General features: G+C 44.9%; 1 protein-coding gene across 2 annotated transcripts in view; it reads left to right on the top strand.

Annotated features, from left to right (window-relative positions):
* Positions 1-2,905: 2,905 nt before the first annotated feature.
* The window catches only part of LYRM9 (LYR motif containing 9), a 32,764-nt gene continuing 9,619 nt past the window's right edge, over positions 2,906-26,050 (top strand). The window contains exon 1 of one of the 2 annotated variants that reach the window (XM_017660210.3): positions 2,906-3,092. The gene's annotated coding sequence lies outside the window, so the exon portion shown is untranslated. Of the gene's footprint in view, positions 3,093-19,152; positions 19,235-26,050 lie in introns of those variants that run through there. The other variant, XM_017660201.3, reaches the window with a different exon arrangement.

Below are 26,050 nucleotides of genomic sequence, written 5' to 3'. Positions count from 1 at the left end.
AGCTTGAGTAAAGGGAGGCCCATGGAGATGAAGAGGACTTTCCCAAGGCCATCCATCTGTTAAGTGGTGGAGTCAAGGTTTGAACCCAGAACAAACAAACTCTAAGGCTATGACCTTAAGTGCTCTGATAATTGTCATGAAGAATGAACCTATCTTAGTCTCAAGCTGGTCCCTTGTTGCTGGGGTTTTTGATCTTTTTGTTTTTATTTTTTTACTATTATTACCAGAGAGAATTCTGTAATGTTATATTAAATTAGCCAGGAAATCCCCAAAGCTGGAGTCACAGTTCTGTAGCTGTGTGGTGTGTTCTGCCTGCTTGTCCAGATAATACTGGGAAGAGAGTGCCTTTCTCACTTCCTGATTCAGGCCGGGAGAAGGTTCAGGCCGGGTTGTTCTCGTTGCTGAGGCTTTCACAAAACTGGCCTTGGCTCTCGGCTTCCACGGCAAGGGTACAAGCTAAGGGAAGACACTTCACATCTCCCTCCTTACAAATGTTTTAAAAATATACATATAGACAAATGTTTTGTTTATTAATTTGTCATGCTTCCCTTTAGAATTGAATAACTTTTTGTTTTAATATAGTTTCAAACTTACAGGAATGTTGCAGGAATAGCATAAGGAGTTCTCACATAACCTTTCCTCGATTTCACCAATTATTCATATATTGCCCCATTTGCTTTCTCTCTGTCTGCATGTTTTTCTAAACTATTACAAAGCAACTCAGAGACAGTGTGTCCCATTTGCTCCTAAATTCTTCAGTGTCTGTTTCTTAAGAAAAATCATTTAACCATAGTTGTTATCAAAATCAAGAAATTTTGCATTGATGTGAGAGTATTATCTGACAGTTCATACTCAGCTGTTTTCCAGTTACTGTAATAATCTTCTTTGTAGATATTTTTCCAAGTCTATATATAATCCAACCCAGGATTATTTGCCACTTTAAATTATCATGTCTCTTTAATCTGAAACAGTTCCTCAGTCTTTCTTTGTTTTTTAACCTTGACATTTTTAAGGATTAAAAGGTCAGTTATGTTGTATAATGTACCTAAAATTGTGCTTGATTGGTGTTTTCTCACAATTATGTTTGGGTTATACATTTTTAGCAGAAATATCACTGAGGTGATACTGTGTCCTTCTTAGTGCATCATATCGGTGGGCACTTGGTATTGGTTGGTTCTGGTATTGGTGATATTAGCTTTTGGTTATTTGGTGTTTCTTTACCATAAAGTTACCATTTCCCCATTGTAATTACTAAATAATTGTGATCACCTTTTTTAGTTTTAGCTTTTTTCTTCTTTGCCAAAACATCCACAGTAGCTCTGCTATTAGGCCAAAATCTGGTATTAGAACTGAGCTTGTTCTAGAAGAAAATCCCAGTCTCCTCCTCAGTCTATTGTCCTCTTTCTCCTTTTTTTTTCTTTTTAATTGAGGTATAAGTTACATACACCTTATGTGTATACACATTTTAAGGGTACAACATGATGCATTTTTCTATATGTATATGCCCATGTAACCATCACCCAGATCAAGATACAGAACATTTCCAGCTCCCTAGTAGGCCTTGCCTTTTTATTCTAGATGTAAGGAGAAGCCATTGGAAAGTTTTGAGCAAAGCAGTGTTCTGCTCTGATTGATACTATCAAAGCCACTCAGGTTGCTATGTAGTCAGCATGGAAGGACAGGGAGATAGGCTGGGAGGTGTCTTACTTTGGGTTCACCCAGAAACACAGCCAGAGTTAAACATTTAAGTGCAAAGAATCTATTTGGGAGGGTATCCCCCAAAATGCCAGCAGAGATATAGGGAAGTAGAATGGGGAAGGGAAAGTAGTTAATACAGGTTGCATTAAATGAGTTGCCACTGTGGAAAACTGGAACTTAATTCTCCTGAGGAACTCTGCGGGCCAGTGTAGAACATGTCCCTTCAAGGTATCTTGAAGAAGTTGGGGTATTTAGACCAGTATCAAGACTGAAGGCAGCTGCGGGAGTGGCTAGCAGAGGTGTTAATTCTCCAGCCCCTCCTGCTGCTTGGAGAGCAGGGTCCCACAAACAGAGAAAGCCCACCACAGGCAAAGACATAAAGCTGTGAAGGTGTGAGATGCAGAGGCAAGGCCCTGAGAGTCAGGGAGCACTGGGGGGCAGTAGGGGGAGGGGTAATGCAGAGGCCTGGGCCCATGGTATAAGCAGGGGTCAGCTGAAGGCATCTTGCCTGGCAGCATGTGGGAAGCTAGTGGTGTGGAAGTGTGTGGCTTCTACTATAAGGACAGTGGAGGTTCCAACAGGGCACCCTGCAAAAAGGAGCCTGGAGAGAGGAAACTAGTGCCTCGTGGTTGTCCTAACATTTATTTAAGTGGCCACCACTTGAGAATCCCTCTGGACTCCTGACTGGAAGTATGATAGGAATGTCTCTGCGGGCGCCTTATGGCTCGATGCGAACCAGAGAGATGTGTTCTGTGACTATGCACATGCCCCATTTCTTCTCTATCCCCAGGCCCAGGAAACGCAGTTGCATTTTGATTGTTTCTGATGCCTGGACCTCATGCTCAGACCACCACTTCCCTGCATTCAGTTTGGAATTCTGAATGCTGACTCTAGATTTCCTCCCCAACCTCTGACCTTAGCTCAGGTATCTGGACTCAGAGTACCACCCCTGTCCCTGCACATACCTCTTTCTTTGTCATCTGACCTGGTCGTGACCTTCTGCTGGCACATTGCCTCCTCTTGCCAGCCTGGCATAACTCCCAGAAAGGCTGCCCTTGGCTTGTCCTATTTCATTTCTCTCCCTAATTGGACACTGACATTGACAGATAAAGACAAGAGAGAAGCCAAACCCCAGGGCATAACCAGTATCATTCAAGCTCAACCAAATTACTCCTTAGGGTTTAGGATCATGCTGGCCTGGAACATGACTCTCTACCACTTGCTATGGAAGTGGAGAGAAGCTTTTGGCTTGACTTGGAGAGAAACCATTTGCTCAACCAGACAATCTCAATATCTAGACCTGGGGCTCCCAAGTCCAGTTTCTGGGGAGAATAGAAAAACCTTGAAGTCCGGGAGGACCAGGAAGAGAGAGAGAAAATGTGACTCTCTGCAAGGTAAGATGTCAGTATTTCACAGTTGTGCCCAAGCATGGCCCATGGGCTGTGTGAGATCATTCTTATTCTAAGAGGGAAGTAGTTCCTGTCTTTGTATGTATTTACTATCCCACACCTGCCACATGGGATTAGCTTCTGCCCAAGTAAATGCAGTCACAGACAGTTAAGAGCTCTTTGGCCCTTGATTTTAAATATCTTTATCATGGCACTCAATTTTACCAAATGTTAAATTTCCAGTACATTTACTGAAAAGCAAAAAAAACTACTTTGAGAGAGGATTCTAGCCAACTGCAAATTTGTGGGAGATCTGTTTGAATGCCCTAATGGCCATAGTGGAAGTTGAATCTGGAGGCTCCTTTGAGGCCTTGTGGACACAAGGGGACTTCCCCCAGAGTCCTGGACTTGACCACAGTTTGGCAACTCAAGACTTGCTGGCCGCCTGCCCTCACTAGTAACGAGAGGCCTTGGGAGGAGTGCCCATAGTCTTAGAGGCCCCTTTTATTCCCATCTATTTCTAACAAGCCTTTATCTAAATGAAAATGAGATTCCAGTTTTTTTATTAGGATATTATATAGTCATCCATTCCAGGAAAAAACCCCAATGAACAAGTGATTTTATTTTTTATTCAATATTTATTTGTTTGGAAGTTTATCTGTCGTGTGACGCTCCTGGTGGGAGCGGGCAGAAGGAGCCGTCCTGTAGCTGTGCGGGGATCTCTGCCAAGCCTTCTTAGATGGAAAGGTGCTAGCTTTTTGTCATCATGAGTAGGGGGTGGCAGAGGAGGGGAAGTGCTGTCGGGGTGTGATATTCTACCCCCAAATCTTTTTCTAGAACATGCTGACAGCTAAATCTGGCCATGTTTGTGGGGCTGGGTGGTGTTTCATGTAAAGCGACAAAGGTAATCTGAGCGGCTTAGGTCACATGCGTGCCCTCGTCTGTAGCTGGACACAGAGAGAGGAGCTGGGCTTACACAGGTAGGGGTGCTAGGAATCTCCACTCGCAGGAAACTAGAGAAGCTTTATTTCCCAAAAGAACACTGGGGTACTATGAAAATGGGGAATGGATGCTTGACAGCCAAAATAATAAATGGCCATTGTGGCAGCAAAGGATTCTTAGACTGAATCTTTTCTTGTAAAATATTTCAGGACAGGTCCAATACTGGTCTCCAGAAATGGCTCTTGGGTTTGTGGGGGTGATAAGAAGGAGATCTCAGTTTTAGCTTAAGATTTTGTATTTTAGGAAAAGTTCTTTGTGTAAAGTTTCCATATAAAATATAAATAGTAATAATAAGAAAGCAAATAATCTCCACTGAACACTCTCTGTGTGCTGGGCACTATTCTGAGGCCATAATCGCTTGATGCTCGGCTCATCTTGGCAACAACTCTGTGAGGTAGTGACTGATTATCACCATTTTACAGGTAAGAAAGCTGGGGAACCCGGAGGTTAACCAACTTGCCCACATGGCTCATAAATGGCAAGCTGTACACAATAACATCTTTTCACCATTCTAATCCTAGCATATTAAATAGGATAGGAGACAATCATAGAATCACAGGCAAGCCTTCCTCCTAGCTGGGGAGCTGACAAGGTCTGATGCTTGCTTGATAAAGACTCTGCCTTGATATCTGATCTGAGATGTTCAATTCCATTTTCTTAATGGCTGTCAATCAGTTCCCCACTATTTCCCCTGATGCTGGACCCAGCAGGGGTGTCATCAGCACTTAGGAGTAGCATTAAGAACAAAGCCTCACTTGGGCGTTTGTTTTTCCCCAGTGAGATGGCCCATCCCTGAACACAGTCAGGAATGAGCTCAGACGACCCTCGGTCCTGAATGGATTGCTTCCCGAATCCCTGGGCTTCCTCGAGGCATCCAGTATTGCCAGAGCAATCGTGAATGGGATAGGAGTTCGAACGATGCCTGCTTTCACTTTTAGTTCCCAGGACTTCACTCTTGGACCAGCAGTGTCCAAAAGAAATATGACACCAGCCACATACACCATTTAAAACTCTGTTTTTAAGAAGGTGAAATTAATTTTAAAAATACATTTTATTTAACATGATAATCCAAGATATTATCATGTCAACATGTAATGAATATAAGTTTATTTCTGAGGCATTCTACATTCTTTTTTTCATATTAAGTTCTTGAAATCCCATGTGTATTTTGCACTGAGCACATCACTCACTTTGGATCAGCCACATTTCGACTGCTCAGAAGCCCTCTGTGGCTCGTGGCTGCTGGATGGGGCAGCACGACTTAAGACCGTAACTCTTTCAATAACTTGCATTGTTCAAATACGAGCACCTGTGAGGAGCCTCCATGGTCTGAGACCTCATGGGATTTACATTCTGGAGAGGATGTTGTACAGTAAACAAGTAAACAAGTAAATATGCAAATAAGATAATTACAGGTGACAAACAGCTACTCAGAGTGACTTGGGGGGACACTTGAGCATGGTGGGCAGAGGGGACATAGGAATTGGAACCTGAAGGACAGAAGGAACCAGCCATGTGAAGAGGAGGCAGAGCCTTCTAGGCAGAGGACAAGGGCAGTGCAAAGGCCCTAAGGCTGGAAAGCCCTTAGTGTGGGTGATGCCAAAAGGATGGCTGTGTGTTTGGGTGCAAATGGCCAAAGAGCTGAGGAGGTAGGGACCAGAGCGCCTGCTCAGGGTTATGGATTGTGTCCTAAATGTGCAGAGAAACCATGGGCCTGTTTTAAACAGGGGAGTGGTAGGATCTGTTTTAAAAAGATGGCTCAGGAAGGTAACAGGGTAAGTTGGGCCAATAGAGAACCACTTTCCCCTTTTCCCCTACAAACACATAGAAATGTCTTCATTTAAAAAAAACAAAACTGAACTATGTATCTGAGTGTGATAGGAAGAAAGGCAAATAATAAGGGTCAGAGAATAAGAGGAAAGTTAAAGACAGAGCAAGACCATCCCAAGTGGACTCTGGCTGCTTGAGGTGGGAGTAAGATCAGGAGAAAGTTCCAGAATACAAACCCTAATGGATATGGGATAGAGTTTCATGCTTATGCCAGGACAGGGGACAAGGCTTGGACCAACTTGGAAAGGACTTAGAACTGAAACCCCATCATAAATGCAGGACGTTGAAAGGGGTCTCCCATCCCACAGTGAAATGGCCTAAAATACCTTCCCTAACCAACTCAGGGAGGAAACAAGAAATCTTGTTTTGGGAGAAAAAAGAATCTGGAAGAAATGAAACCTTAATCCTGTACCAGGTAGAACAAAAAAATTACACTGGGTGGTGTGGGAATTGGCAAATTGGTCCCAGACCAATGGGTTAAAGTTAGGCAGGACATGGAGAGAGAGACCAGTTAGGAGGCTCTGGTAGTATTCTCAGAGCTTCTCGAAATGTAATATGCAAACGAACCACCCGGGGACCTTATTAAAATGCAGATTATTATTCTTATTCCCTAGGGTACAGGTGGGACCTGAGGCTCTGAATGTTGCCTCCGCGGTCCCCAGACCATTGTGTGAGTAGCACGGCTCCAAGCAGATGGCAGCGGCTTGGCCCAGGTTGGTGGGCCGGGGAGAAAACAATGGATGCAAGAGAGGCTGGGGAGAGACTCACAGGACTTACTGAATGTGGAGAGAGGGGGAAGGAGAATCAAGGGCAACTCCTGAGTTTCTGGGTTTGGTAACCGGGTGTTGGTGAGGCCATTTAGTGACATAGGGAAGACCAGGGTGGGAACAGGCGTTTTGGGGCAGGGGAAAGGACCCTGTGTGGGGAAGGGATCAAAAACTTAGTGCCAGGCAACTACAAATACTATGCCTTATCTCCTTTCTCTGCAAAGGAGTTGCCTTTAGGAGGCATCCAGGACCTCGATTCCCAGCTTGGGTTGCTGACAAAAATCATTCTTTGTACGTCCAATCTGGTAAGTAGCAAAGCCTTAATAAATAATCAACTTTGTAAATGAGGTCCAGCAATGACCAGCAAACTCCCCATGGGCCCCTCACACACTGAACACACACCTGCCCTGGTTAGCAGCCGTGGTGATTGACAAAGCAGTTGAATTTAGGCACTATCTACAGACAGCCTCCAAACTCCTTAGTATGTGGTCAGTGTGAATGAGCAGAGTGCTCAGTGTAATGTAGTTCTTAATAAATAATATAACAGATGCAGAGTTGAGGATTTTGGGGACACATATTTATCTGAAAAAGGAAATGATCTTCATGCCAGGCACTCTGCCAGATACTTTTACAAACATTATCTTATTCAGTAGCTACAACAATTTTTCTGGATAGGTTTTGTTATTCCTATTTTCATAGATGAGGGGTGAAGCTCAGAGTAAATTGCTCAAGGTCCCACACAGCCATTTGGGACTTGAACCTCTGTCTGCCTTAGTCCAGAGTGCAAGTTTTTTTCCCCCTCTGTGCTCCCAATTCCAGGCTCTGTGCCATGTGCTGAGCATGATGCACAGGACTTCAGAAAACATCCTTCCAGCCCTGGAGGAGTCTAATTGGAATGAGAAGAAAAGTCAATAATGCAAACATACTTGACTCATGGCCTTGCATTGCCAGTCAGGTGCCCGTGTCACTGGAGATAATCCTTCAGAGTCATGGGAAGTGGGGGCTCAGCTGAATCTCCCAGAGAAGGTGGGACTTTAAACCATGCATGCAAGACTGGTGAGGACCTGGAGAGAGGAGAACTTCCCAAGCAGCAGTCCCAAGTGGTGGGACTAAGGCAAGCCAGGTAAGGAGGCTGCCTCAGCTAATAGGTTTCCTTCCACTCGTTTCCACCTCGAAAATCCAACCTGGTTTCCCCAGGCCCAGGTTAAATGCCCAACCCCTTTAGGCTGAAATAGGCGTCCATTTCCTGCTCACTTATGATATACCCTGTGATTAATACCACTGCTATTTCTACATTAAATGATTGTTTTCTGTGTTTCCTTCTTGAGGTCAGGGTCTTGTGCTTTATTTATTTTTGAATTTCCACAGACAAAAGAGTGCCTAACACATAATAAAATAAACATTATTTTTATTTTAAAATAAAATTGCTTGATAAAATTTTTTTTCTGTATAATTGAATATCTTTAATAATGATTTTCCTCTCTGTACCTCTCTGTTATTTGGTTTGTACGACTCTGTATTGGTTGCTATACAAGTCAATGTGATTTAAACAAGACAGTGTTATGCTTCCATGTAAAAGTAAGAGTAGAAGCAGCCCAAACTGATGTGGCACCTTTGTGGTGTGGAGTATCCAGGATCCTGCTAGTTAGTAGCTTTGTCACCCCTAGTATGTCGCCTTCATTTGCATGGTTGAAGGGGGCTCACCACCACATTTGTGTTCCACCCAGCAGAAATGGGCAAGGAGGAAAAGGATGACAGGTTGCTTTCTTTTTAAAGATGCAACATGGAAGTAGCACACATCATGAACAGTCACATCCCATTCTCAGGACCTAGTCACGTGGCCAGATCTAGCAACAGGTGAGACTGGGAAAGGTAGTTTTTATGTGGATTACCATATAAGGCTAAAGTTTCCATTAGCAGAGACAGTAGATATGGAAGTGTGGGAAGGGCAGGGGTAAGTAGTAGCATTTGCCATACTTCATTTTTCCTAAACTGCTTTATTATAGATGTCTGTAAGATATGCTTGACCTAGTTTTTCCTTCCAAGGTACATTTACTATTGAACATGCAATTGCTGTGTCATGTGTGGTCATCTTATCTGTCCTCTGAGAGCATGAGTTCTTTCATCTGTATCTTGCACAACCTTGATCTTAGAGCATGCCCTGTACCTAGATGCTCAATCAATAGTGCTGAGTGAATACATGGGTGAAGAAGAGAAGAGCTTTTTCATTATGTCACTGCCTCGTCTCTTGGAACGGGATTTATCAATTACATTGAGCCAAGAGCACAAAGAAATCAGCATTGTCCGTGTTGAGTTCTCACGAAATGTAGGAGCAGTGAGGGACACAGGCATCCTTGTCCCTGCCCTCTGCTGATGCACTTGAGCCAGGGAAGAGCCGGATCTGGGACTGGGTGACTTTACTCCTGGGACAGAAGTCACAGTGTCAACTGCACCACCACCACCATCTTCTCCCCATCTCCTCTGGCTCTCTTTCATAAGGAGGATCCACTTTCCCTTTCATAATTTCAGGAACAGTTCTTTTGAGTTAGAATGCAAATATCTGGGGCAGAAAGTAGAAAGAAACTAGTCATGAGGATCAACATTTTCTTAAGAGTCCTAACACTGCCCTCCCTGTACATTTTGGTCATCTGGTTTGGCTGTAGAGGTGGAAATCACTCATTCATCTTATGAAACTGGGTTACACTTTGACAATACCAGGTCCGGCGGGCCCCTGAGAGGCCTGTTACCATGGCAAACAGTCAGGTCATCTTGTGATTACCCACTTGACCAGAGCTTGTTATGTCTAGACCCTCATGTTGAGGGCGACATCACCCAGGAAATCAGAAACTCAGAGATCTGCCCTGTTTTCTGGCTTGTCACAATTTCTCCAGCCTCCTGGACCAAGACAGGATTTCCAGCTCCTTTCACATTCCTGTCTGGCATTTCCTTGCTCTTGGCCCCCCTGGGGCAGGGCTGCCCCTCCCTCTCCCAATCCCAGAAGGGCCCTGGCCTCTATGACAGCAAATCCATTGCACCACTTAGGTTTAATTAGAGCACAATGACAGATGATTAGTTTACACATCAAAGCACTGAAACAACTCAACAAATTGGCCCCATCCCAAAGCCCAGCTCAGGAGCTGGCCTTGAACTCAGAGGCACTCCCCGCGGGCCCTGCGACGCTGGTGAAGAAAGCTCCGGCGCCCCACGCAGCAGCAGCGCAGAGGAAGAGCTCTGTTTCTCAAGTGAAGAAGTGGATTTCAGCTGTGTCCCAGCCAAGTTGCGCCCGGGGCCTCCCTCGCCTCGGCTTTCCATCTCCAAGCCCTCCCTTGGCTGGGTTTAAAGGTCCTGGGTAGTCAACTCTCAGTTATTTGGGGACTGAATATCAATCCATGGGTTATCCAAGCCCTTTGCTAATTCCCTTTATTACCCTGTTACCCTCCAAGTGAAATTTTGTTCATTAGGACACCTACTAAGGAATGAGAAGGTGAGTAAACTAATCTTCAAACCAGGCCACTTGGCTACCAGCTAATGATTTTTTTGTTTGAGGTTTGATGGGGGAAAGAGATAGAAACTCTAGACTAGACTGCAACAAAGTAAATGAATGATTTGGGGGTCTCTATCATACACACTCTCTCCATTCCTTGTGGAAGCCCAAGAGCCAGGGGAACACAAGAGAGTGCTTGACATTAGACTCTTTGCCTTTTATTACGTATTTCAGATCCCTTACTGTCCTGATGAGGCCCCAGAGAGGCTGGTGATATGTTGGAAGACACAGAAGTTTGGTTCTTCTGGCTCAAAAGACCAGTCTGTTCATACTAACAATCACTTAATTCAGCGAGAAACAAAAACATAAAACCCTGAAAGTTCACCCAGTAGTTGAACCCAGTTGACCCTTGTAACTTGGTCTATACACATACTCATTCAACAATTGCCATATTCTGCTTCAAGGTCATGCCATCAAGTCCGTGGCAGAGTGGGCATTGAATCGCCATCTTCCTTCACAGCCTTTGTCCCTCAGGACTAAGTGGTTTTTCTAATTGTTGGAAGAAGACAGAGCTGTGGTTACACACAAATCTCCCCGAGCACAAAGGTTCAGGCCTCTCTCTCTCCTGAACAATTAGTGGAGGTGCAGTGCATGGTGGGATTCCTTTTTCCTGGTTGTGGGCCATAGGGGTAAGCGGGCATCGGCCTCACAGCTGTGAGGTGGGCAGACAGATGAATGCTGGCTGCCTGTAGCACAGGATGGTGGGCGGGCGCTGAACTGGGCTTAGATTGATGTAAGCAAAGCACTTCAGGAGGAGGATGACACTGCATTATTAGCATAAACCAGGAGCTTATTGATCTGGCTGATTAGAAAACCTTCCAAGGCATTGGGTTAATTAGCACAATTTACAGAGTAACAGTTATCAGCTTCATTGCTTAATTAACAATGTAAATATCCTGCTAAATGACATTTTATAATCATGATCAGACCCTCTAGCATTTGCCCTGTTCACTGCTAATTCCTTCGCAGATGTACGGATAGTCGCCTTTTTTCTATGCCTAACATCACATACGATAAAGCAGTGGTACATGCCCCGCATCTCCTCTTTTGTATCTTAGGAGAGGTCTGCTTTGCCTTCCTCTTTCAGCCTGAAATATACAGTCTGCCAATTGAATTGCCAATTAAAAGTACTTAATTAGACGTGAAAGGGGAGTTCTGTCATGTTCTGGATTCTGAACTATTTTTTATTTATGTGCTTAGCAGGATAAGTCATCTTAAATTAGGATCACATTTTTTCCTCTGAAGAGCATGTGAGAAATGAGGCTATTAGAAGGAGAGGTTTAACACAATATTTGTGTATACTAGTCATGGGTGCAGAGATTCAGTCCAAACGCATATGTTGCTTTGGCAAGCAGGGTTATGCTTCATATTTATTTTATTGCCTTATCATTTCCTGTTGAATTAATGTTTGCAATAGAATATTTGGCCTGCCTAATCAAACATATGTGCAGAGAACTTGATGGTTTTATTTTTTTGATTTTAAATTCATCTTTTTGAGTATGAGGGCCATACTAACAGATCGTTATTCCTTGTCTAAGTTCCAAATGGCAAATACCCAAATTCAAACATTTATGAAGCCCTGGAGGTGGACAGTTCGGACATTGGTAACCCTCACAGGAGAGAATGCCCTGAAAGCTGTCTGCTCCTGGAGCCTGATGATTTCAGTTGATGGATTATTCATTTCTGATCTTTTTACTCCCCCTAAATGCATGGTGGTCAATGCAGTTACACCTCTGAGATAAGGTATATGGAAAAGAAAACCAGTGTCTGTGACATTGGTAATATGGTAGGGAAGGCAAAAATGAATGTTGGGGGAATTTGCTCTGGGTTTTCATTAACCATCTTGCTCTTGTTCCCCATTATCATTGATTTGTGTGATAAGTGCCAATTATATGTGTCATAAGTATACTCCTTTTTGCTGAAGACAAGAGATCTTATGTGTGATGCAAATAAGGGTTCTTGGAATGCTAATTTTGTAATGAGCCAATGCATTCTTCAAGGAGTTTATAGTCTAGAGGAGAATAAAACATGTGCATAAATAATTGTAATGCAAAGTAGGAAACTAGTGTGTCTTGAGACAGTACAGAAAGGATTATGGCCAAAAAAGAGGGTGGAGATGCAGGAGGGCCTGCTTGAAGGTTAGGAAAAATTGGCATAAAAGCAAACTGTGAGTACTGGGTGTGGTTTCCAGATGAGGGAACAGCAGGAAGAAAATACAAAGGTGGGACAGCATGAAATTTAAATGAAGAACAGGAAGATGTTCAGCATGGTTATTATAGGAAGAAGGAAAAAGAAAGCATTACAGATAATGATGCAAAGATTGGACAGGACCTAGAATCTAAGGCTGGAACATCTGCTCCACTTTCTGCAGATCAGGGATTGGCAATTTTCTTTTTTTTGTAAAGGGCCAGAGAGTAAGTATTTTCCGCTTTGTGGGACATACCTCTGTCACAACTCCTCAACTCTGCCATTGTAGCATAAAAGCAGCTGCAGACAGCATGGGAATGGGTCAGCAGTTCCTATAAAGCTTTATTTACGGACACTGAAATATAATTTTTCGTGTAATATTCATGTGTCACAAAATATTTTTTTGATTTTACTTACCATCCTGTGCTATTGAGGTAAGCAGGGGCATGTAGCCATAACTGTTTCCTAACCTGAGTGCTTCTTTACCTTTGGCCATATCCACATAACCACAGAGAGCCAAGCACTTGGCTGATGAGCCTGGAGGCAGAGGGGCAGAGAGCTGCTAAGTTAGGGCATCAAGTGACTGTGATGGTGAACGAGTCTGTCAGCAGCTGTGATCCCATCACTGCTGTGGGCTCGGTACGAAGCTTCACTACGCAGCACTAGGGCAACATCGGGGCTGTGTGCTCCTGAAGGGCTTGACAGTATTTGGTCATTAAAAAGAAATACCTGGGTCAAGGGTTTTGGCAATCCACGTGTGGTAAATGTGATACACAGATGGTCCCCTACTTTTACAAACCCCACTTTGGTGCACTTTACGCTGACATTGCAAACCACCTTCCCTGTGCTGAATTAGGTCTTTCCATTCATCAGCAGGCTAACAATAACTTCCATGCAGCTCCTGGATGAGGTTCTATAGTTCCCAGCAGGTGATTTTCCTCCTTCCCACTCCCCATGCCCCTCTGTGCACCAACCTGCCCTCCAGGTCTGAGACTGGAGTTTAGACTGGAGGCCCTACGGGAAGCCTCATAGCCCCCGCCAGCTCTCCTTCCTGCCCACATCTCTGAGAGCAAAGGCAGGGCCCAGGGAGTCCGGAAGGAATGCTGAACTAGCTTGTTCTTTTTGGAGTTGGATCAAAGCAGTTGTCTATCTTACTTCCAGATATACCTGACTAACAAAGGGCTTTTTAAAAAAATGAAATAATTTTTTTTTCTGATTTGGAATTACATGTTTATGCTTGAATAAAATTGATCTCATTTATCTCTTCCCTTTCATCTTCTCTGCCCTCTCTTCTTTTACCTAGAAAAGTCTTAAAAAAATTTTTTTCCTAACAAAAGCTAACATTGAACAATATATGGCAAGGTAAAGGTAAATTAGGTGACTGATTTAATTCTACAACGCTGCAGCTGACCGAAAGGCTGATGAGCAGTCCAGGAGGCTAAGGACAGAAAGGAGCTGTTTCTTGTGACAATATGGAAGCCACGGAAAACCTTGTTAAGAGCAGTTTTGGTGGCATGAAGGTGGACACCAACCGTATACCCTGAAGGGTGAACGGGTGAACAAGTGAGGAAGTGAGACAGGCTGTGTAGACAACTCTAATGATGACTTCTTGTCATTTAGATCTCAGTTTAAGTGTCACCTCTTTGGAGCGACCTAAGTAGCCATCTGGTGACTATCACATGACCATATTTAATTTCTCTGCAAAGCACTTGCTTATGACCTGATCATGTTTTCTTTCTTTCTTTGTTGTTCTCTGCCACTAGGACACCACACATGCATGATTATAATGTTTTTTTTCCCCTACATCTCCACAGCCTAAAAGCCTATAGACCTTGTAAATGTTTATAAGCATTTGTTGGATGAATGGATAAAAGTTTGGGTATGATGGAGAGTGGAGAAATAGCCCAGTACTTCTTGAACTTAAGCACCCCTAGGAACCACCGGGGATCTTGTTAAAATGCAGGTTCTGATTCTGCAGGTCTGGGGTGGGAGAATCTGCATTTTTAACAAACTCCAAAGGGAGGCCAGTGCTGCTGGTTCATGAATCAACTTTGAGGAGCCAGGGCCCTAGCACTTTGGTGCGCTGCTTAGAATGAACAGGTGGAGAAGGAAAGATGAAGGAAGCAGGAGAGCTTGTAAGAGCAAAGATTTTAGGAAGGCAGAGGGGATAGAATCCAGCAGAGGGTCTGGTTTTTCAAAGGCAGAAAGAAACTTTCCCGGTGTGACAGCAAAGAAGAAGGAGGGGTGAGAAAAGGAGGAAGGTCTCAACTGATGGTGTCCCACTTCTCAATGGCGTCAGCTGCTGGGAGCAAGGGTGGAGGCGAGCTGTGGGAGAAAGTCATTTTCTTCCTAGGTAGCATCCAGTATGCCTTTGAGTTTGGATCGTAAATTTAAAGTGAAACCCATCAGCTCTGTTGTATCATTTTCTCAACATTAACTGTGCAGGTTGGAGAAGGAGCATGGGAGGTTCCCCCAGAGTGTGACAGAGGGTGGGAGGAACCGCGGAGTTGAGGGTATTGGCAAGGGGGAGTGATTTTAATGGTGGACCCCAGGAAGTGAGGCAGAGACACTGCTACTCTGTCCCTGCCCTCATGGGGCTCTAGTGGGGAAGACAATATGCATCTATGTATATATTACATGTAAACGTAACCCACAGGACTGTCACTGCCTCTCCCATAGTTCCTTGAGCCTTACCATTGCATATACTTGGCTGACTTACAACTGTGAGTGAGCATCAGCATCTCTTGGCTTGAGAGCATGGCAGGCCAGCAATAGTACCAGGGGTTTAGTGTCTGGAGAGCATCATTCAACCAGTAACTAGTAGGAATTAGTGTATATATATCCCAGTTCTCAGGCCCTTCATGTGGGATAACAGAGGTGGTGTTCCTCATTGTTCCCCAGCTGGATGAAGCTCAGTTACCCATGGTGTTAACTTGCTGGACAAGATTCTTTTTTATGGATTGTCTTCCCTTCCCTGTCTCTCTTCCCTTCCTGGATGTCTCCTAGGATCATCTTCCAAGTAAATCACTTGCTCTCAAATCTTGCTTCAGAGCCTTCTGCTGGGGGAATCCAAACTGAAGCAAATAAACTGTCATGCATGTCATGGAGAAAGATATGGGCTACAATTTGGGGAGAGGGTTATCTGCTGTAGGTCAAGTAGGAGTGGGGTGTCAGAAAGAGGCCTGTGAGTTGAGATCTAAAGCAGGAGCAGGGTGAAAGGAACACAGTGCATTTGAGGGTCAGAAAGGCCACTGTGGCTGTAGCAGGGCCTAAGAGGCCAGACTGCAGGGTCTTGTAGGATGCAGTAAGGAGTTTGGCATATCTATCCAGAGAATACTGAGGGGCCATTGAAGGGGCTAAAGCAGACAGTGACATGATCAGAGCTGTCCCCAGCAAAAAATAGAGAAGGACAGGAGAGTGGGTGTGGGAGAGAGGAGTTCAGAGGCCTCTGCTATGACCCAGGGCTTTGCACAGAGTTCTGCACATGGAGGCGTCTCAGCAAATGTGTGCTAACATGGAAGGTAATTACTGACCACATAACTGATTAACTAAAATACTCTATTTCCTGGCCATAATGAATAATGGTTTTTCTTCACTGATGATGCCTTTTTTTCCTGGGTTGCTTCACTTTACTTTCTCTTTGGGAGAGCATCAAAAGGATAACTCTCTTCTACTTTTTCTCATTTTCCAACTCCCCTCCTTTTTTTCTCTCTTTTCTCTCCCACCTTCCCCTCTGCACCCTTCTGTCTCTTCTCTTCCTCCAAATAATCCAATTTAATAAAGCTGATTATTTCAGTCTCTATTTCTATTAACTATGGCATTTAATTCTCATCTGTGACCATCTTATTCATATTCTGACTCATATTCAGAGATGACATACATCTGATCATCAGTGTGGTCTCATGTTTGGCCATTGTAGTAGATTACTACAGAACACACCAAGGAATACTGATTGATATATACTAGGCAGCAAGTTTAGATTTACGGAGCTGCAGAAAGTAACGCAAGACAGAGGTCCCGGAAGGCTAAAACAGAGGCAGGAAATTACTCTCCAAGCGTACGTTGTAAGTAGTCACAATTGTACCCTTTTTCCTCTTGTACGCCTTTTTATAAAAATCTTGAAATCCTTGCTCATCCCCTTCTTCAACCCAGCAATTAAAGAAAAAAGACACTAGATGTCTGAGATTTCACATAACCTTTGTAACCAATATTTTCGTTGTCTTAAACAAATCTTCAATAGCTGGTGAGGGTTGTGTTTTGCAACACCCTAGGGTGAAGATCTGTTCTTTGGGTTTTCCATTTTTGCCCTGGTGTCCCTCTTTGGCGCATTCACCAGTCACCCCCTGCCCCTCACCCTGTGTTCTGGCAGGATTTGAGACATGCAAATTGCAAACTGGTAAATAACAACTTTGCATATTTTGAATAGAAGAGAACAACGTGGTACCACTCATTCTGTTCACAGGGAAATCTGAGATAATGGGAGGGAAAGCAAGGGCAGACCGAGGGTCCTAAGTGTTTTCTTCAAAGTGCTTGTTATGCTTATTAAATCTATTGTACAGTGATGAATTAATTTGAATTATTTACATGGTCAACCTTTGAGACAATAACCTGATTTAATCGGAGGATGCAAATGTATCATTTCTCTTTGAACTCTAAAAACAGGTTTAAGCTAAAGAAGCATCAGGTCTTATATCTTTTCCTACAAATATCAGTTACAAACCTGCAGTTGTCAGTTCAAGTGACATAATGTCAGAAATCAAGAGAAAGTGGTGATGTATTTTCTTAGGAAAGTCAATAAACTACCCTGTGAGAACATGTCCTCTGGACAGCAAACTCTTGGGTGACAAATTTCTCATGTAGAAAGTCTTTCAGTTTGATTTATCTGTAAATATCCTGCACTGTCTGACAGGAGGGTGTTTGTCTGCTCAAATTTCAGTGTAAAGGAAAGTGACCTAGTAAAAATGGTTGGGTTTTCTTTAGATTATGGGCCTGGTATCATTTTAGTGAATGTTTGGACTGTTAACGATTTATTAATCTTACTATTGAAGCTGTAAGAACCTAAGTTTGCTGTCACGTTCAAAGTATTATAATCCAATTATTTAAAAAGCTAGGTTTCCATTATGACTCGAAAAGAGATTGAATATTGTTGTCCAAGCCTATCCTACTTTGGGTTATTTTTTCCTTTGGTGTTTAGATATTTATAAGGAATTTTTGTGAAAGGCAAAATCCTGTGTGTTGTCAAGACAGAAGAGGCACGAGTGATCCTGAAGGTGGAGTCTTTCCGAGGTAAAGTGAACAGCTTGCATCTTGAATATTTTATGAGATCTAGGTATTAGAACAATGTTTCTGATGCAGGAACACAGTGGTCTAGGAACAAAAGGGAGATAGGGTCAAGGAAACGGACTGTAAATTTTTAAAAAAATATTAACTAGTCTAAGGCTGAAAACAGGAATGCATGGCAATACTGCATATCGTTTCTAATGAGGGCTTTAAAAGCTTAACGTTCTATTGATTGGATTTGCAGTAATGATGTGACCCTGATTATGCGTATTTAAATAAGAGAACTGATTTATGAGGCTATAGTCATCTCTTTCAAATATACTTGGCCCAAGTCTACATATTGAAAACAAATTGAAGGGCTGAGGCAATTAGCTGAATATTTCAGGGGAGGAGCCCCCACCTGATTTGGAGGAAGGCTAGTATCTTAGGTGCACAGGAAAAACAGGACAGAAAAATCTCTAAAGGGAGTTAGGAAAATACAAGAGAGAAAAGCCTAAAAAAACACTTCTGTTAAGAAATATCCCCTGATTCTGTGATCTTAAAAGGAGAAAATAGATTCCCAGGTTCCACCAGGAAGCAATATTGACCCCTTTTTTAGAAGAAAGAAAAAGAAAAAAAGGAAAAATAATAAAAAGTTGTTTTGTTAAATCAGTTACACATGGAGTGTCTGTGTAAGGCAATCAGACTTTTCATTACAAAGAGGTTTAAAAAACCCTAGAGAAGAGAGACATGAACAGAAGCAATATTATCCACTAACAACCTAACTCCCTTTTAGACATCAGCTGAAAGGCGATCAGCAGCATCATTGAACAGGGCGTTTGTCTGAAGATAAAGACTCATCTTTCTTTCTTTCACGATATAAAACTTGTATTTAAATCAATTCAGAGAAGCACTTTAGTTTTAAACATTAGAGAACGGGGAGAGCCTATTTAATAAAACAGCATTATTTCATTTTCAAAGAATGATACTGGCGGTAGCTCTGAGTTTAAATTCTGTATTCTTTGCTCAATTATAATTATAGATGGGTCTGAAAGGAAGCATGCCTATTACTGTCATATTTATTCTTTTGACAGGTGTTATGGGGCTGTAATTTGATGAAATGACTCAAAACGCAAGACTCCCATACAAATATAATTCCTGTCATCAACACGAGTGGTTTAAGAAAAGTCCTGCGGCAAGCCTGTCTACAAATCGTGCACACCCCTGCTATTTTAGCCGCAATCCACATTCAGGAATGCAGGGGAGAGCTTATAGCCCGGGTAGCAACAGCCAGAAGGAAGAGTGGGTGGTTAAGGTAACAAGGCTGTTAGTGGGACAGCTTTCTTTTTCAACTGGGTGGGGTCGAATCTGGAAAAGGGCTCCCAGTAGGACACCAGTTGGGTTCCCTTAAAACAGACCCCAGTCCAGCATGCGGCCGGCAGAGAGCGCTAGACGCCCAGTGGCTAGGCGGGGGCGGAGCTGCTCCGGTCTGGGGCGCAGGCGCAATCGTGGCTGCCGCGTCCGCCGCGTCCGGGACTGACGTTCCCCAGCGGAGGCTGGTGAGCCGCGCGGCGCGGCGGAGGGCGGGGGAGCGGGCCGGCGCGCGGGGCCTGGGTCTGCACGGGGCTTGGCGGGGTGGCTGGCGGCTGGGCAAGTGAGGCCTCCGGCGTCCTCGGCCTTGCTTGGCCTGTGAAAGACTTGGTGACAACTTGCGTCGCCCCGTACCCTCCCCCGTCGGCCCTCGTGGCCCGTAGAGCCGGATGTACTGTGGCAGGGGCCGCCGGGGCGGCTCGGAGGCCCCAGGACGTGGGGAGCGCTGTGGGGCCGCAGGGAGCCCGGGGATCTCCAGGCGCCGCTGCAAAGCCGGGCCCGCTAGTGAGAGGTTCGTTGTCTGGCACACACCTCCACTGCCAGCCTCAGTTTACCCATTTTTAAAAGCAAATGTGGTCCTCCTCGTGCATCTGCCCTGAGCGCCCTGTGCGTGCGTTTACCTGGAGTAACCTTCACCGTTTGATTTCTGCTTCTGTATAGCAGATGAGTCACGCAGCGGCCAAAACCCTTTAGCCTCCTTTGGGACTAATCTTTTCTTTTGTTTTTACATAGCATACAATTACCCTTTAGCACAATTGAATGCCTTGCAGTATATTTACAGTTTCGCATCCATCACCATAATCAGTTTTAGAAAATTTTCATGATCCCCAAAAGAAACCCTCTTTAAGTGACTCACCCCCGACAATCTCCCAATCCCCCCACTCTTTGGTAACTACTCATCTAATTTGTCGCTAAGGATTTCCTATTCTGTAAATAATATTTGGTGCGTTGTGACTTCTTTCACTCAGTAATGTTTTCAGCGGTCACCCATGTTGTAAACATGGATCAGTAGTTCATTTCTTATTACAAAATTATATTCCATGGTATGACTGTACCTCGTTTTATCTATCCATCAGCTGGTGGACCTTTGGACAACTCTGAACTCCTGACCACCCACTAGGCTCTTCTGGATCTGAGCCCGCCTTCCTGGACAGCATCCCCTGTGCTCTTGCCTCTTAGGGTCCGGGCTTCCGAGGCTTCTCCAGAGAACAAACTACACAGGCATAGAGATGTAAATTCAAGCAAAGTCTTTATTCAGCCAGCTAGTTGGGGTCCAAGTGTCAGCCCGACGCAGCGGGTCTCAACAAGGACCCCAAGCACTCAAAGCCAAGGATTTATATAGCATTTTCAAAACACTTAACTCATAGTAATTTTCCACAGCTGCACATTATTCTTGCAAGACATACATCCTGGGGTTAGGCAGGAGCAAGATAAGACCACTCCTCAATTGTCAGGGAGGTTCTGCACGATAAGCTTGGTATGTAAGATTAGCTGACCAAGGTTAGCTAACTAAAGGCCACAGCTGCCCACCACCTGGTGTTCATGATTAACTTGTTTTTCAAGGCCTTACCCAGTTCCAGTTTTTCTTTCTAAGTCACATACTCAGAAAATGGCTTCTAGGCCTTTAAGATGGCTATGCTTATGCTAACCTATTTCTATTCTTACATTGCCCTCCCTCCCCCGACTGCTCCCTGGGCTCCTGTGAGCCTGGCAGCCCCTTCCGCCTAAGCTTAGGCCCTCATGCAGGTTGCAGGCTGCTCTGCCTTCACCATCCCTGTACCTTCACCTTCACCCAACCAAATCCTACCCATACTCCAGACCTCAGATTTAACGTCCCTTCTCAAGAAACCTTCTTTGACCCTTGACTGGATGAGAGACCCCATAAACCAGTTTCTCAGTGACCTGAATTCCACTTTGTAGTATTTATTTATAATTCAATAGGTTTTTATCATCATCTGTTACTGTGTAAGTTCTGTGGGGTCAGTGGCTACCATGTTTGTTTCTCTTAACTCCATGGCACCTGGCACCTTGGTGGTGCTCAGTGACTGTTGCAAGACCTGGACCCACACACGTGCCTGCTGTATGTCAGGCACTCTACCGTCTTAGGGATGGAGCCATGAATAAAAATTTAAAAAAAACCCTACTCTTACATTCCAGTGGGGGAATATAAACAGAAACAAATAACATGTCAGGTGGTGAAGTGCCGTTAGGGAAAATAGAAGGGATTATAGAGAGGTCAGGGGAGGCCTCTTAGGTGAGACCTGGACACACTGGGTGGTGAGCCATGGAGGTGCCAGGATGTGTGGCTGGGAGAGGAGCGTGAGAGGAGAGGAGCATGAGAGGAACAGGGCAGACGGGAGCTTTCAGCTCGAGAGTCCTCCGAGAATAGCCATGGGTGTGTATACACAGACCTTGCACGGGGAAGGCCAAGACCTGGGTACAGAGCCCAGCTGTGGCTCTCACCAAGTTCTGTGTGACCTTGAGCCTCAGTTTTCTTCCTCTGTACAGTGGGAGTAATAGGGTTGTACATTAAATAGCCCCTGTGAAGTACCTGTACCCGGCCCAGTGTGTGACACCTGGTAGCTGTACATTAGTTCCTTTCTTTTGCCCTGAAACCATAGTGGTGTCTTGTGGCTTGTGTGTGTATGTTTCAGTGGGGGGTGGGGGGTGACGGGGGGTGGTTAGCACAAAGCAGCTAACATCACAGTGATTCCGTTCAGGCTGCTGGCGGCTCTCCTCTGAGACCAGCATGTCTGCTTCTGTGTGATTTTTCCAGTTTGCTTTGGCTGGGAGAGCTCACTGTCAACTGGTAGAGGTCCTGGGTGGTTTGGGCTGACAAATAGGATGATTAGGGTGGCTCCTTTGAGACAGCTGGTATGGTGGGAAGAGTGGATTCAGAGCCAGAGGACCTGAGTTTGTGACCTGGCTCTGCCACCTGCTGGCTTTGTGACTTGAGGACAGTCCCTTTCCTCCTGGTTTTAGTTTCCTCTCTGGTAAATGGGGATCACTCAGCACATGTTTATTGAGCTTTTGACATGGTCTGGGCACCTTCAACTGTGGAGTGATGACTAATACAATATAGTCCCTGTCCTCCAGAAGCTTACACTAAGCAAGGAATACAGCTGGTAGAACACCCAGTAAAGGGTAAGATGCTCAGTCACCTCGTATGTGCCAGCCCCCGTGCTAGGCCCTTTTAGTTATGTTAGCTTGTTGATCTTTACAACCCCCCATGAGGTAGGTATTTTGCTCTCCAATTTACAGAGGATGCAGCAGAAGTAGAGGGAAGTCAAACAAGTTGCCCAGGATCACAGTTAGTAAATGGTAGAGGTAGGCACTGAAACCAGGGTAGCGTGTCACTAACACTTGCTCTGTACCCTTCCATAGCACATTGTTATATAAATGATACCAGTGCAGTGTGAAGATCCTGTCACAGAGGTATGGATGGCAAAGAGGTGACATAGGCGCTGGATCTTTAAGGATAAAGAGGAATTCTTAAAGCCGGTGGAGAATTCAGTGTAGGGGAAGGAGGAATTGAAGAGCACAGCGTGTTTCAGAGATGCTGTTCATAGTAGTACTCAGGAAATATTATTAGTTGCTCTATTGACAGATGTTCAACAGACTCAGAGGTGGAAGTTAAGAAACTCGCCCAGGGTCCCACAACTGGCAAATGATGGAACCAGGATTTGAACAAGGCTGTCTAATCCCAAAGCCCATGACCTTGACCTCTGAGTTCAGTATTTGGCTAAAATGCAGAGGCATGGGAGGATGGCAGGAGGTGAGTTTGATGAGAGAAGTTGGACACAGTTTCAGAAGGTCAAGGGTAAAGAACACTTCACAAAGGTTTTGGAGAAGGGGAGTGGCACGGTGTGTTTTTTAGGACATGTGGGAGGCACTGTGGAGGTTGGATTGGAAGGAGAGAGACCGATTAGGTGGTATTTGGATCATGGGCCAGGCATTGTTACAAAGCTGGGAACCAAGGGTGCCCAGGTGCCCCAGGCGGTGGAGGAGGAGGGTGGGGAGTAGAGGGAAACGGGAGGAGTATGGGGGGAATGGGTCTTGAGAGCCTAAACCATGTGGGAGAAGGACTGGAGGGGCAAGGATTGCTGCCCCATTTCTTGCTTGGGGCAGCGTGCACGTGCAAGCTGGAGCCTGAGAGTTGGGGGGAGCAGAACCACTCTGCTCCTGTGTTTCCACTCCCCATCCAGAAGAATAATTGCATATTTAAACAATGGCCTGGGCAGGCTTAATTTAGCTTGTATCAGTGCTCAATAGGGCATAATTTCTGCTCATTTTCTGCAGTCCCATTCTTTCCTTCCTTCCTCCCTGCCTCCCTCCTTCCTTTCCTTTCTCCCAGTATATGACTTTGTCCCACTTATTTTTAGGTGCCCTGCATCAGGGCCCAGGTTAGGGAAGGAGACAGTGGGGTTAAATGGGGCTAAAGGCTGTTTCTCAACATCTGTGCCCCTTGGCTCCCTGGAAGTTCCCTTTGTGGCTTTTTTTTCACTCCTTGCCTTTTTCTGTCGTTTTCTCCGTTGGGTCTCCTAAGAACTTTTAGCATTTCCTTTGTTGTGGCGTTCTTTGTGTAATCGACATTATTTTTGTGACTTTTTCTCATCTTGGGGTACATGTCTAGGGGGTAGCTGTAGATGATGTCCTTGAGTTTCTGAAAATCATGCAGCAAGGTTTTATGGGGAAGGTTGAAAAATAAGTGCTGGATGATAGTACAGTCCAGAGCTTTCATGAATCTTAGACCTGGTCCCACCCTGGGGAGGGTTCTCTGCGGGGTCCTTAGCTCTGGTCTAGGCAGCATTTTGTGGATGACTCAGAAGTGGACGTGGTAGGTGGTGGCAGAACTAGGTAAGGGCATAGGATTTGGGATCAAACAGACTTGGTTTGGTGCCTAACTTTCCCGTGCAGTAGCTGTGTGACCTCTGCTAAGTTACTTGACATCTCAGAGCCTCAGTTAACTCATCTATAAAATGGGGCTATTGATATATACCCCATAGATTGTTGTGAGGCTACATGAGATAGCACATGTAAAGCTCTTAACACCTCCCTGGCACGTACTAATCACTCCCTGTATGGTAGAGAGTAAGACATGCCATCAACTTTGCAGAAGGCTCAAAGTAGGACAGCTAGGTGACATGTCAGGTTGTTCACCTCTGTGGTCTTGGGCTGAGTTCAGAGCCACACGCATGCTAGATGCTCTGAATGGTGTTGCATAGGTGACTGACACAGTGTGCTGGGGTGAATCTCCCTCTCTGTCTCTCTGTACCCTGCCTGTACCTGGTGTATGATTGTTTCTGTACTTGTGCTGTATAGTTGAGTAACAGACAAGATCAGTTATTCCAGAGATTATGGGAGATTGTGACCTGAACTGAACTAATGAAATACAAGATGGGAAAACAGACTTCAGATTGTTCATGGAAAAAAAGGTTCCTTTGAGCTGAATGCCAGGGCCACGTGAGGGCATGGGCAGAGAGTGCAGTCTGAGCTGCACTGCCTGACTTTCCAGGTGAAGGAGGTGACGATTTCACCTTTCAGTGCTTATGCACCACTCAGAACCCAGAAAACTGGGTTTCCCACTGGACAGTCTAAGAGTGAGCTCAGTAATGAGGGGTCCAGAGGAGGGTCAGTGGGACGGAGAAGCGCTGGGAGGTGAGCACACCTGCAGGATGGTCACCTTGGGAAGGAAACGGCTGAGGGGCTGGGGTGCTTGCCTGGATAATCAAAGACTGGACTTGGGGGTAGGCTAGGAGACTGTAGCCCCAAAGGGAAGGGCAATTTGACAGAGCAGATTTTAGCTCAGAACTAAAAGGGCTGTGTGACAGCTCAAGCTGAAAGAAAAGGGAGTGCTCAGCCTTGGGAGGTCGTGAGCTGCCTGCCACGAGGGAGCTTGTCGAAGCAGTAAAGCTGGGTGGCGCCCTGCCAGGGATGTGGAGAAGGGATTTCTTTTACACTGGATGGAAGAAAGTCATTTTCAGCTCTTTGGTTTCTAGTCCTGAAAGACAGCCTACTGTCTGTTTTTTATTCATTTAGTGAACACCTTTTACAGAGACCCTACTATGAGCCAGGCCATGCTACCTTAGGTGTTTTTATAACTCTGTAATTCCTTAAAGGCCTCATGATGAATGACCAGGACTTGGTTCTGATTCAGAAAGAAGCTAAATAAATTTCACTTGATCTTCAGTTTGATTTCAAAGAAAAGAAGATGTATTTTTTTCTCTTTGATGTATGCAGAGCTAACTGGAATCGATGAAATCCACAATCTCTTGGTCTCAGTTTGCACCAGAGGCTTCCTTTAGCCCTTTTTATTTTGGATAGAAACATTAAAAGGGTATCATAACATATTGTGTTCCCCTTGCTGCTTTTCCAGGGGTGGAGATGGGCCAGGGAGAGGGAGTTTGTGTTTAGTGCACTGCCATGAAACAGCTGTGGGTCCACTCTTAGTTAATCCTCCCTTCAGTCTTGCAATGATTTGGGGCCCATGTGTTTTCACTATTCCTCTCAGTCTTCAAGGTACAGGAAAGTGGGCCAAAAGTTGCTGGGGAAAGAGGGGATTCAGTTGGCCTTTGTTGAGTGATCGCTCTGTGTCAGGCACTATGGGAGTGACAAAGCACCAGAGAAGCAGAGCCAGGGAGAGCTGGTGTGCGGAGGATTTGGCTGCAGATGGGGGAGAGATTGGCATTGATGGGGAAAGCTTTGAAAACCCACCGTCATCATCACATACATGCTGATGATCCTAGAGCTTGTTCTGTGGGTGCCATTGAAGGGCACTGAGCAAGGGACTCAAAGATGAGATTTTTGTTTTGAAAGACTTATTCTGGCTAAGCATAGGGAGGCAGTGAAGAGGAGACATGTCAGAAAGGTGTTGGAATTAATCCAGGAGAGAGGACCGTCTCAGCCACAGCTCCAGACCTTCTCATACGCAGGCCCTCTCCCAGGGCCTGAAGGCAGGGAGAAGGCTGAGCTGTTGCTTTCTCAAGTTTGGGGATTGATCAGAT

The sequence above is a fragment of the Manis javanica genome, chromosome 4 (genome assembly GCF_040802235.1).
Source record: "Manis javanica isolate MJ-LG chromosome 4, MJ_LKY, whole genome shotgun sequence".
NCBI lineage: Eukaryota > Metazoa > Chordata > Mammalia > Pholidota > Manidae > Manis > Manis javanica.
This window is presented reverse-complemented; position numbering and strand designations above follow the sequence as displayed.